Source organism: Eurytemora carolleeae, unplaced genomic scaffold (genome assembly GCF_000591075.1).
Source record: "Eurytemora carolleeae unplaced genomic scaffold, Eaff_2.0 scaffold327, whole genome shotgun sequence".
NCBI lineage: Eukaryota > Metazoa > Arthropoda > Copepoda > Calanoida > Temoridae > Eurytemora > Eurytemora carolleeae.
In genome coordinates, this window is record NW_019396260.1 from 121,098 (window position 1) to 131,554 (window position 10,457).

Genomic DNA, 10,457 nt, shown 5'->3' on the forward strand with positions numbered 1-10,457 from the left:
TATGTGAAATGATCATTGGTCAATTATGAAACCAGCCTATTTCATAATTTGGTTTTCTTTTAACAATAATTTTAGATTTTCTATAAAATGATATTCCAGGGCCCAACAGGTTATATAGCATAAATATGTGAAGTACACCTGCAGTATGGAAACAGTACAACAAAATGGCCGTTTTACACTTTTTTCCATTAAATTCCTCTCTATATATTCTATTCTCTATGCACACAGGTCTGCCGCTTGAGTATTTGTAAAATGGCGGCACAGTACAAACTAGGACCGCAAAGGTTGGCCCAGTTACAATATTCAAATGTACACCGGTTGGGCGTGTAATATAATCTAAATGTCAATAGTATAGTTCTTTAAAAAATTTAAGACCAAAGAGGGTAAAAAAAAATTATTTTTGTAAAATTTTATTTCTTTTCGATGTTTTAAAAGAATGATAATCTCTACATTATTCTTTGATGATCTGAACATTTCTTGTTAATAATAATAAAGCTTGTGTAGTTAATGACAAAGGTATTTAATAAGAACTTTCATTACACAATAGAAACTATTATGATTAGCTTTAGACCAACCTCATTTACGTATTTAGTCAACAAACGTTGTGGTTATCAAACGCGATATCACGTACAGTTTATACTTAAACATTTAAAAACGTTATACATTAATTTTATTATGAAAAAAAATGAAATATACACTCAAAAACTATTTGCAACAAACGCATACCTCAGAAAAAAAATATATTATATTTGAAATAATTAGTACATTACTTATGAAAAGTATAGTACACTACCATATTAAATATTTAATTTAAAAAGACCTAACCCATTACTCATTGAGCACATTCATGTGGTCTAAAGCAAACGATAGTTTCGCTCGTTTTTTCTTATATCTTTTTAGGTAAAAAAAGCGATTGGGTTTTCCGGATGCTACTATAAAGTTAAATATACATTTTTTAATTTTGAAAATTTTCCACATAAACATGAAAAAAAATTTTTATTGAATTCGGTGCAAAAAGAAATACGAACGAGTTTTTAACATTTTAAAACTGCAGTTATTACTACAGTAAGTGTGGCGCAAAGCACTTGAGACGACTTTCGATTTCAATTTTGATTTATATCAAGCTTTTAAACAGCAAACATTGTAAAAGGAAGCTGTCGATTGAAAAAGCTTCTCTTTAATTATTTGTAAACTTGTAATTCGAAGAAAGGCTGTAAACAATCAAAACTTAAATAAAAATAATCATTGATATAATCACCCACCTCTGTACATAAATGGGCTAGTGGAGGAGAGGGGGGNACTCACTTACAGTCAACGAAACAGTTTTTTCAGCCTTTTTGGCGGTCCTGAACAAAACATTATTATTTCTCGGAAGGGGCGTATTCAGCAATTTGTCTTGGGGGGGCTTAATTTTTTTCTTTCCAGGGGGGGACTCAGCACCCGTTGGGGCATATTTTAGGATAATTTAGTCACATAAATGAAGGTATTGATAGTTGTATTTCATATAATATGGAGTGTTCTGTGAAAATCAGAAAAAAGGCAAAAATCGACAAAAATCTTTAAAACTAAAATCCGTCGAAAAAACTATAACAGATTAATCATCCTAAATGTCACATGCAGAACGTTTAAAACTTTTCCATATCTAACAATTTAATTCACGTTCACATAAAACCTTCTCTTGTCAGTCAAAGTATATAAAAAATACCGTTGTGAGACAATTGGATATATTTTACTTTCTTCTTAGTCCAATTTTCTTTATTCTCAGATCTTTAATCAAATCGAAACCAAATCATGAAACCTTGCATTTCTTTATCTTTGTTTGTTCTATCACAGTTTTTTATTGAAAAACTAAAACGGCTAGTAAATCAGTGCTTGTGTTTAGAATGTATAAGATTGAATATCCAGGACGGGTTGTGTCTCTAGGGTTAAACGGAGTAAACTGTGGTTCAACCCCAACCCTGAGACGAGGATCCTTGTCTCATGACTAGAGGATAGCTGTCGTAACACTGGGCTTCTGAGNTCGAAAACTGTTGGGGAATTCTTTCCCGCGATGAGGAATTCTTTCTAATCAAGATAAATGCCTTTATCAAATTACCCCCCCCCCTCACGTCAAGGTCATTTTTAATCGTCCTGTTCAGTCATATAATATGTATTTTTGTGATAAATTAAGAACATTTATTTGTACTGAAACCTTACATTTATATTTATCATTTAAAAATTAGATTCAAAATTGGAATACATCTCTATAGCAATAGATCAGTTAAAATTGTATTCATTGGTTTGATATTACAAAAGAAATGAATCATATTATGTGTAAAAGCAATAAATGATGATACAGTAGAATATAAAAGAAAACAAATAAATGGAACCCTAAAAAAATTGGAAAAAAAAACAAAGCTAATATCAAAAGAATATTAATCCAAAGAAAACTACTGAAACAGCTTGGATTATAACCAAAGAGTTATCTTTTTAAAGATTTAATTTAAAATCATTTAAAAGAGAAAAGGCGAACAATTTATGTGTAAACTTTAACAGAGCCTGCAATTTAAAAAATTCGGGAAAATAGAGCTAGGGTCTAAGCTGTTGTTATAGGCCTTATTTACGGCTTGAGCTTTTGGATTCAAGCTGCATCTTATTTTCCACAGAGTTGAGTTAAAAAATGATTTTTTATTATATTTGGTGGACCCAGGGGCGTATTCAGGAATTTTTCCAGGGGGGCTCTGCACCCGTTGGGGCCTGAAAACCCCCTGAAATCAATAGATTTCACTGGTACAGGGGGGCTTAGCCCCCATAGCCCCCCCCTGAATATGCCTCTGTAAATTTTATGGAAGGAATTGGCATATTCCGGGTTTTTAGGAGAACTTATTGAGCCCTATTCTCCACTTAAACCAACCAAGGTTGTTTTTATTTGCATTGGCCTAACTCCTAAGTCAAGTCGAAGATCTTGCAGCTGTCAATCATGTGATCCAAGCTGTTGTCAAAGTTGGGTCAAAGATTGGGTCTTAAAGTCAGGTTTAAGGAATTACGGCTCGAGCGGAAGTTTTTAAATTGCAGGCTCAGGACCCATTGGTACTTCATTTCTTCCTGGTAGATACTTTTGGATATCCATGTACATGTTGTAATCACTATGGTATTGCTTGCCAATGTACAAACCAGTGAAAGAAATTAGAACAAGAATAGTTAAAGACCGCACTGTGAGTACATTTTTTCTAGTCATCATCTTGACCTTTGAAAAATATGATCAGATCAGAAAGTAAAAAATATAGTTATTAACAAGGTAATTCTGTAAAAGGCACTTACAATTTCCTTTTTACCCTTATCACCCTCTATTTTCTAATTAAAACCCAGTCCTTACATTCAAATTTGTTTCCATTTTTACTAAAATAGGTTGAAACACAAATTGTGCAAAAGGGACGTAGGCAACATTTAAAGCAAAAACATGCAAAGCATAAGGTATTCAAAGAAAAAGGGCGTGGAAGATCTATAAAGACTAATATCACATCAATTCAGTTCTAATTGAAACCACGGTAAACTGCCAGGAGACCAACCTGAAAACAGCTCTGCTATGGCTGCTCTCCTTCCGTTGATAATTAATAAACTAATAAATAGGTAATTTTTATGCACAACCTGTCATATTTTCAACGGATAAATAAATTATTAGATTAGATTAGATTAGAATATAAATTGTTAATACTATTATTTAATCTAGTTGCTCACACAGACATGTGAATCATGGGTGTTAAATAAAAACAGTTATTAGATATAAAATGGTATCTAAATTAACCCAAAAATATGACATTATCATCAAAAATGCACAACTGAAATCAAATCACATGAAACAAATTTAATTGAATGCAAGTTGGTTCCATGATTTTGCTGTCAGTAAGTAAAATTTGATATTTATAAAAATCTTTAATCATTAATATGTTTATGCAAAATAAGCTTTAGCTCTATAGATAATTAGATAAGTATGAAAGGAAAAGCTCTGATATTTGAAAAATTATTCAACATTGAACAAAATGGAAATCTGACATTTTTTTGAAAAGATAATCTAGCTCAAAATTTGCATTTATAGAACCCACAAACTTGTAGTTGAAGGATACCAAATTTAACTAATGTTTTTTTTAAAGACTTCTGTTAAACCTAAACCAGATGATTCAGTTGTTTCCAAATAAAACCAAAGAAAGATATAAAAAATTATAAAAAAAACAGCAAAATTTAAATTTATCATGACTTAGTTAAAATATTGCAATTATATCTGCATTTGTACAATTTCCATAAAACAAGAAATCGCTAGATGGATTTATGACTTTTTTTAAATTCAGACAACCACCCATGGAGGTTTGCAGGCCACCCCAAAAAAAAACTAATTAATAAAAAATGTTAAATGTTACATAATTTCTAAGAAAATTATGTAACAAATCAAATTTGTTTTAATGCACAAACCCCAGGTTGGCGGCTAGGTCAGTTCCAATATTGATAACGCCTACTATTTATGTCTTGGCTTTAAAATATTCACTGAAAACGTTAAGATTTCTGACAGCTATGCATGGCATACCTAATAAAACAATAAAACATAGTTTAAAAAATAATAAGAATAGATAGAAATAATAAATATTTTACAACATTCTTCTAAAGAATTGAAATATGAATGTTGCATGACCTACGTCAATTAAACATTAAAACATGCTTTAGAACAAATTTTTAAAATACATATATAGATACATGTTTCTGTTTTCAACTTCACATTTTTATTTGACAAATAATTTATATTCAAATAGAACCATATTATTTAAAATTCTTGCATGTGTAATATTGGTGAAAATGATATAATTTCAATTAAAATCATTAAATATTTTTTGCTTTATTGAAAATTTAGAAAATTTAAAATTACCTTAATATTGTCTTTCATAGTTTGTCATTGTTAAATAAAAATTACTTTATTTTTTTTCCATATGTGTAAATAAAAATATTGAGAGACTTTACTTTAACAAAAATTGCGATTAAACTGTGCACAATATTGGTTTTTCAAACAATAGATAAAAGTAAACAGGACTTATTTATTTTCCTTCATGTTTGCTGCCTTCATAAATGGAGACTTTTTACAAGGTTTACTCTATTTTTTTAGGCATTACTCCATTGTAGGAACCTTATTTGGTCCGTTTAGTCCATGAAAGACTAAAGTGCATTACTATATCATTTTGCGAGGTTCATGTAATTACTATATGAACGAAGTTTGAGGTTGAATCAGTTTAAGGTTTGTTAAATTCTCGATTGGACAATTAATTGAGTAATCTCGGATTGAGTAAAGTCAGAATCCACCAATATCTACGTGTGCTTTTGGTTAACAATGAGTGCTAACCGATAGCATAATTTTGATTGACCAACTTCAGGTCGTAACTTAGATCCTCCAGTTGCTTAACTCAGACACTCTAACCTCAGAGCTCTGTCTACAGTACACCTTGAAAGATAGAAATATTTTAGACATTATTTTCTTTGTATTTTGTAGAACCGGATTCAAACAATTTTTGACAGGATCATTAGTATGTTAATCTAATAAAAGATAATTGTAATTAACCAGATTGATCACTAAGCTTGTAAAAGTGCAGCCTTTTCTTATGATAAGCGACCTTTAATAAAATTGCTGATATGAATCGCAATTTGACTATTTTTGATGTTTAAGATAAATAAATGACGTACTGCAATAAATCAAATAGTTTCTGATGAGTTTTAAATAGAAGATTTTACAAAGAAGAATTCAAGTAGCTTTTGCTTGCCCAAAAACAAAGAATGCAGGATTCAAAGGTTAAACCTTTAACAGTTTTTAGGTCTTAGGATATTCGAATTTCTGTTGAATAGCTTAATCAATAAGCCCTGCATTAAATGTTGCCATGCATTTGATGGCGGACAAAGTATTTCTGACTAAGTTTTTATGTTTCTTTGTTATAAACTAAATTTCTATATTTCACTTTTTGTTCTGAAGTATATATTATTGACGTGTTTAGTTCGTGAGGTTTGAACTTTTGAATGGGTAACTTTAATCATACCATGAGATTGTTCCTCTCCGTTTCAGGATTCTTTCAATCTTTCTTAACTACTTTATATATATCATTAACACAGAGGTTTTCGTTTAGCTATGTATTTCAGTCCAAGGGAAAAATTTTGACAATTTTAATCATATAATTGATAAGTTAGAAAAATAAAACAATTTTAGCAGTGGCTAAATAAAAGACAAAAGTCTGAAAAACAACTAACTATATTTTCGTAAAAAAGTATAAAGAAAACTATATCAAAAAATGGCGACTCTATTTATATATCACATGAGTTTTTATCAGGGAACTAGTTGCAGACATTGCGGGGGAAAGTAGGATGACTTGTCCGCCACACAATTACAAATATAGAACTTAATATATAACAATATTTGAATAAAAGTATAAACAATCTGATTTTACGAAATATATATATATCTATCTTTACTTAACACTATTGGATTACAACCTCTATGAATCAGTTTAGGGTGAATAGATAAACGAGAATTACGGATATTGACAAAACGAATAGTTACAAATAAAATGATTTATTACCTAGATTTTCCAATTTGTCTCTTCAAAGATACACTGCAAAATCACTGGGTCATTTTACGATATATACAGATCTGAGAGCGAAGATCTAGGATTCAAATTCCAACTAACTAACCCGAGTCAGGGTCTGTCTTGGCTTTTTATAGTAAACCATGATAGATTGTTCTAGAACATTCTCGAAGCTGTTGCGCTNGTAATTTAGCAAGCTCTTGCTTATTTCACCTCAAAAGAACTTTTAGGGAAAAAAATAGGTTTAGGATCCGTTCCTGGATATTGATAATCGAGCAATCAGTATACATTCAGCTTTCAGAGAAGCAACACTGGGTCTTGATAGAGGCTTCTTACAGTATTCAGAAATTTAGGGTGAGAAAGAGAAAAGGGCAAACTAGAGAAACTTTGGCCAGTGGACTCCTGCACACAAATAGAAAAGAAAAAATAATAACAAGCCTGGTTATTAAGTATCAGAACTTGTCTGAAAAAACGATAATTTGTTAAATTGAATCTGGTTCTGTAAGCATCAAGGGAGCTCAGAACAGTCAGGTTCTTATACAACTCTCTCCAGTTTCTTGTGGCTGAATAGAACCTGGTATGGAATTACATGGCAGTGCACCCTACATGGAAAAAATGTAAATAATAGTGCAGAGAATGAGATATTTCTTTCTCTCGCTCTTCCCCTTCCCTCTCACCAATAAATAAGGAAAATGGAAACATAGAAATCAGGATCCTGATAGGTTGTTCATCATTCACTATGATACTGGTTTATACTGCAAGGAAAAGATTGCTGTAGACGAGGCCGTATTCCGAAACACTGTGTCCAAGACGAATTACAAGAATCAAGAATTCTTTGGTTGAATAGGTGGAATTTTGGATATCCTCAGAATGTTCAAACCCCGCTCAGTGCAGTGTGACTTTTAATTTTCCATCCTGTAAGAATATCGAAGAAATTGTGCTTGAAGCATAACCTTCATCAGTTGTTGAGTCAGATATTCTTAAACACTGCAAATACGTCTTATATCTACTCACAAACAGTAACTTTCTATTATGAGTCAGAAGCATTTTTCCCTTGTCTACAAGAGAATAGAATGCCTAGATGTATGATTAGATAATAATAAGATACAATAGTTGAAAAAAAAATTCACTGCTCTTTTCAAGTTTTGTTGAAAAAAAATTTAATTAGAAAATAAATTGTTATAAAATGATTATCAAGCAATGAAAGGCCAGTGGAACTACATACTATCATTTTCAAAGAACAAGTTTGCAAATTACTCGTCAAAATTTATTGTATTGTCAAAAATGAGAGTGCTAGGACATAATACTAGTGGGAGGGGGGCATTTGACCCCCCCCCCCCCCTCCTGTTTAGGGTTCAATGGAAAATTTTTATATTTGGATATATCAACCATTCATTGTTTTGAGTTTAGGTAAAAAATCTTCAGATGATTTTGCTCTCTCCATGATGATTATTCTAGTATGGCAATATAGCAGTTATTTATTTTATAGTTTTTAAGGGATATTTTGTAAATAATTTTATCTTTTTAATGTTTTTGTTAAGTACCTTAATTCTTAATTTGTTTATACTTTTATACCTTCTATTCATGGATGTTCTTTAACAAATTCTTTTGACATTGAGGTATGGATAAATTGGAGAAGTAGACAGTTTGGATAGGGTTAGGAAAAGGCATATTCAGGAATTACTTGAACCTCAATTTAAAGTCATATCGGACTTGTGTGGAATTGATACCTATTGTCTTGAAGTTTGTTCAGAATTAAAGTCAATTTCCTTGGCCTCATAAAGAGGCAGAATTCATTATCCAGATGTGTGAGGTTCTCAGGGACCAAGGATGCCAACTCCAAAAGAGGCGTTTAAGCTAGAGAGAGGATTCAAGTAGGCCCAAATACTAATACTGAAGGCCAGAAATTGATTGGCAAAAACCCCCAAAACATTTGTTTGACCTTATTTTAAAGCTAATACTGCTACTTTGTATTCAAATATATTACAGCATAAATATCTGAATAGAAAATTAACCTCCAATCCCATTTAATTTTCGTTAAAATTTCGAAAATCCACAAGTTTTTTGTTTTACAAAATCCAAACACTTTTTTTGTTATTGTTTTATGTGTATAAAACAAAAAAGAAAATGTTCACAATTGAAATAGAAGATGGCCCTGAAAGCTTAAAAATTATAATATCCATTAGTATAGAATCCATGATTTGTTCCAGGTTCTACCCAAGGGAATAGGTTCAGACACCTCCATGCTTTAATACTTAAACTTTAAAACTTTACTTTATCAACTTTGATTGTGAAAATTCTCTGACTCATAAAGTCATTTCATTTTTACATTAACCAAACAATGCCTGGTTGTTTCTTTACCAATTATGATCAACAATTTTATTCGGCCCACAATTACCTTAGGCTAATGCAATTTCATTAAGGCTGTTCTCATGTTTTCAGCCTAAAACTTGGGCGTTTGGCAACACTGTCAGAGACATTCAGTTTGTTCTTGGGAGGAAAAGTAGCTTAGAGAAAAAGTCTGACTCGGAGCCAAGCCCAGCCCCATTACTAATTGAAAGGGTTCAGCTTACTGTTTATTTTCCAACTGGCATAATATTGAGGCCAAGTCTATTTTAAGGTTCAAATATTCNCCAGTTCAACTTCCGCAACATAAGCTGGGTTGCGTACTATCACGGGTACTTGATTCATCTTCTTCTTGAGTAGCTTGTCCAAGTGGGTTCTCACTGTAAATAGTAATCTAAATAGACTTTACAGATAGTAAAAAAGGCACGGATTAATAGGAATAGACCGACGTGTATTGTTAGGTGTCTATGCTTCGTGCTGTACTGAGTGCTCTGGCATCCGCTTGTATTCAAGGGACTGTTTACTCTTATCGGGAACAGTCTAGGATACAACACATACACATAATGCCAACTTTGTATTTAAAATATTTTGAAGATTTAGTATGAACAGTTTTCTTTCTAGATTCTATTTGACAGGACACATTAAATTAGCAGAGCTTGTGTCTAAATAGTTTGTTATACATTCTTCATTTTCAATTGTGGGTAAAGATTTTCTCATTTAGTCAATCAAATGAGTCTTTGAAAGAATAAAAACCCAGGAAAAATGAATAGTTTAGATGAAATCATTTTACTGTCTGAAAAAAATAGTTTAGAAAATGCACAGAACACGAAAGACATGGATTTAACAATTACAATTTAACAGTTTTTGTTCTTGGTTTATGTAAGACAACATTCATAATCTTCTTCAGAAAAGTCCAAAAAATTATTTTTTTAATGATTTTTTTCAAAAACTATCGTTTTGAAAAAAACAATCTTAAGAAAACTATTGCTTGTCGCTTATTGATTGAAGCAAAATTTTGTGAAAAAGCAAACTGATTTTTGACACTATCCCCCATAGTGTTGAAAATCAGAGTAAGAGGGCAAAACAAATTAAAGAGGGGTGGGGGTCTCAAGTGCCCCCCCACCCCTAGCACTTTTTAATGGTTACAATAGGAACACCTTATTTAGCCAGCTTCTTTTCCTATTAATGGGTGAACCATAGATGATGGTTACTTGAATGGTGTCATAGCTAGAAATTGACAACTTTACCCTTTTTAAACCTCCACAAATCTATCCTCTAGGTATGAGGTTCCATTGTGAAGATACAGGATATAACATCAATAACTTCCATTTATTTCTAAAATCTATCCACTAAGTAGGTATAAGGTTCCATTGTGAAGATACAGGATATAACATCAATAATTTCCATTTATTTCTAAAATCTATCCACTAAGTAGGTATAAGGGTCTGTTGTGAAGATATAGGATATAACATCAATAACTTCCATTTATTTCTAAAATCTATCCACTAAGTAGGTATAAGG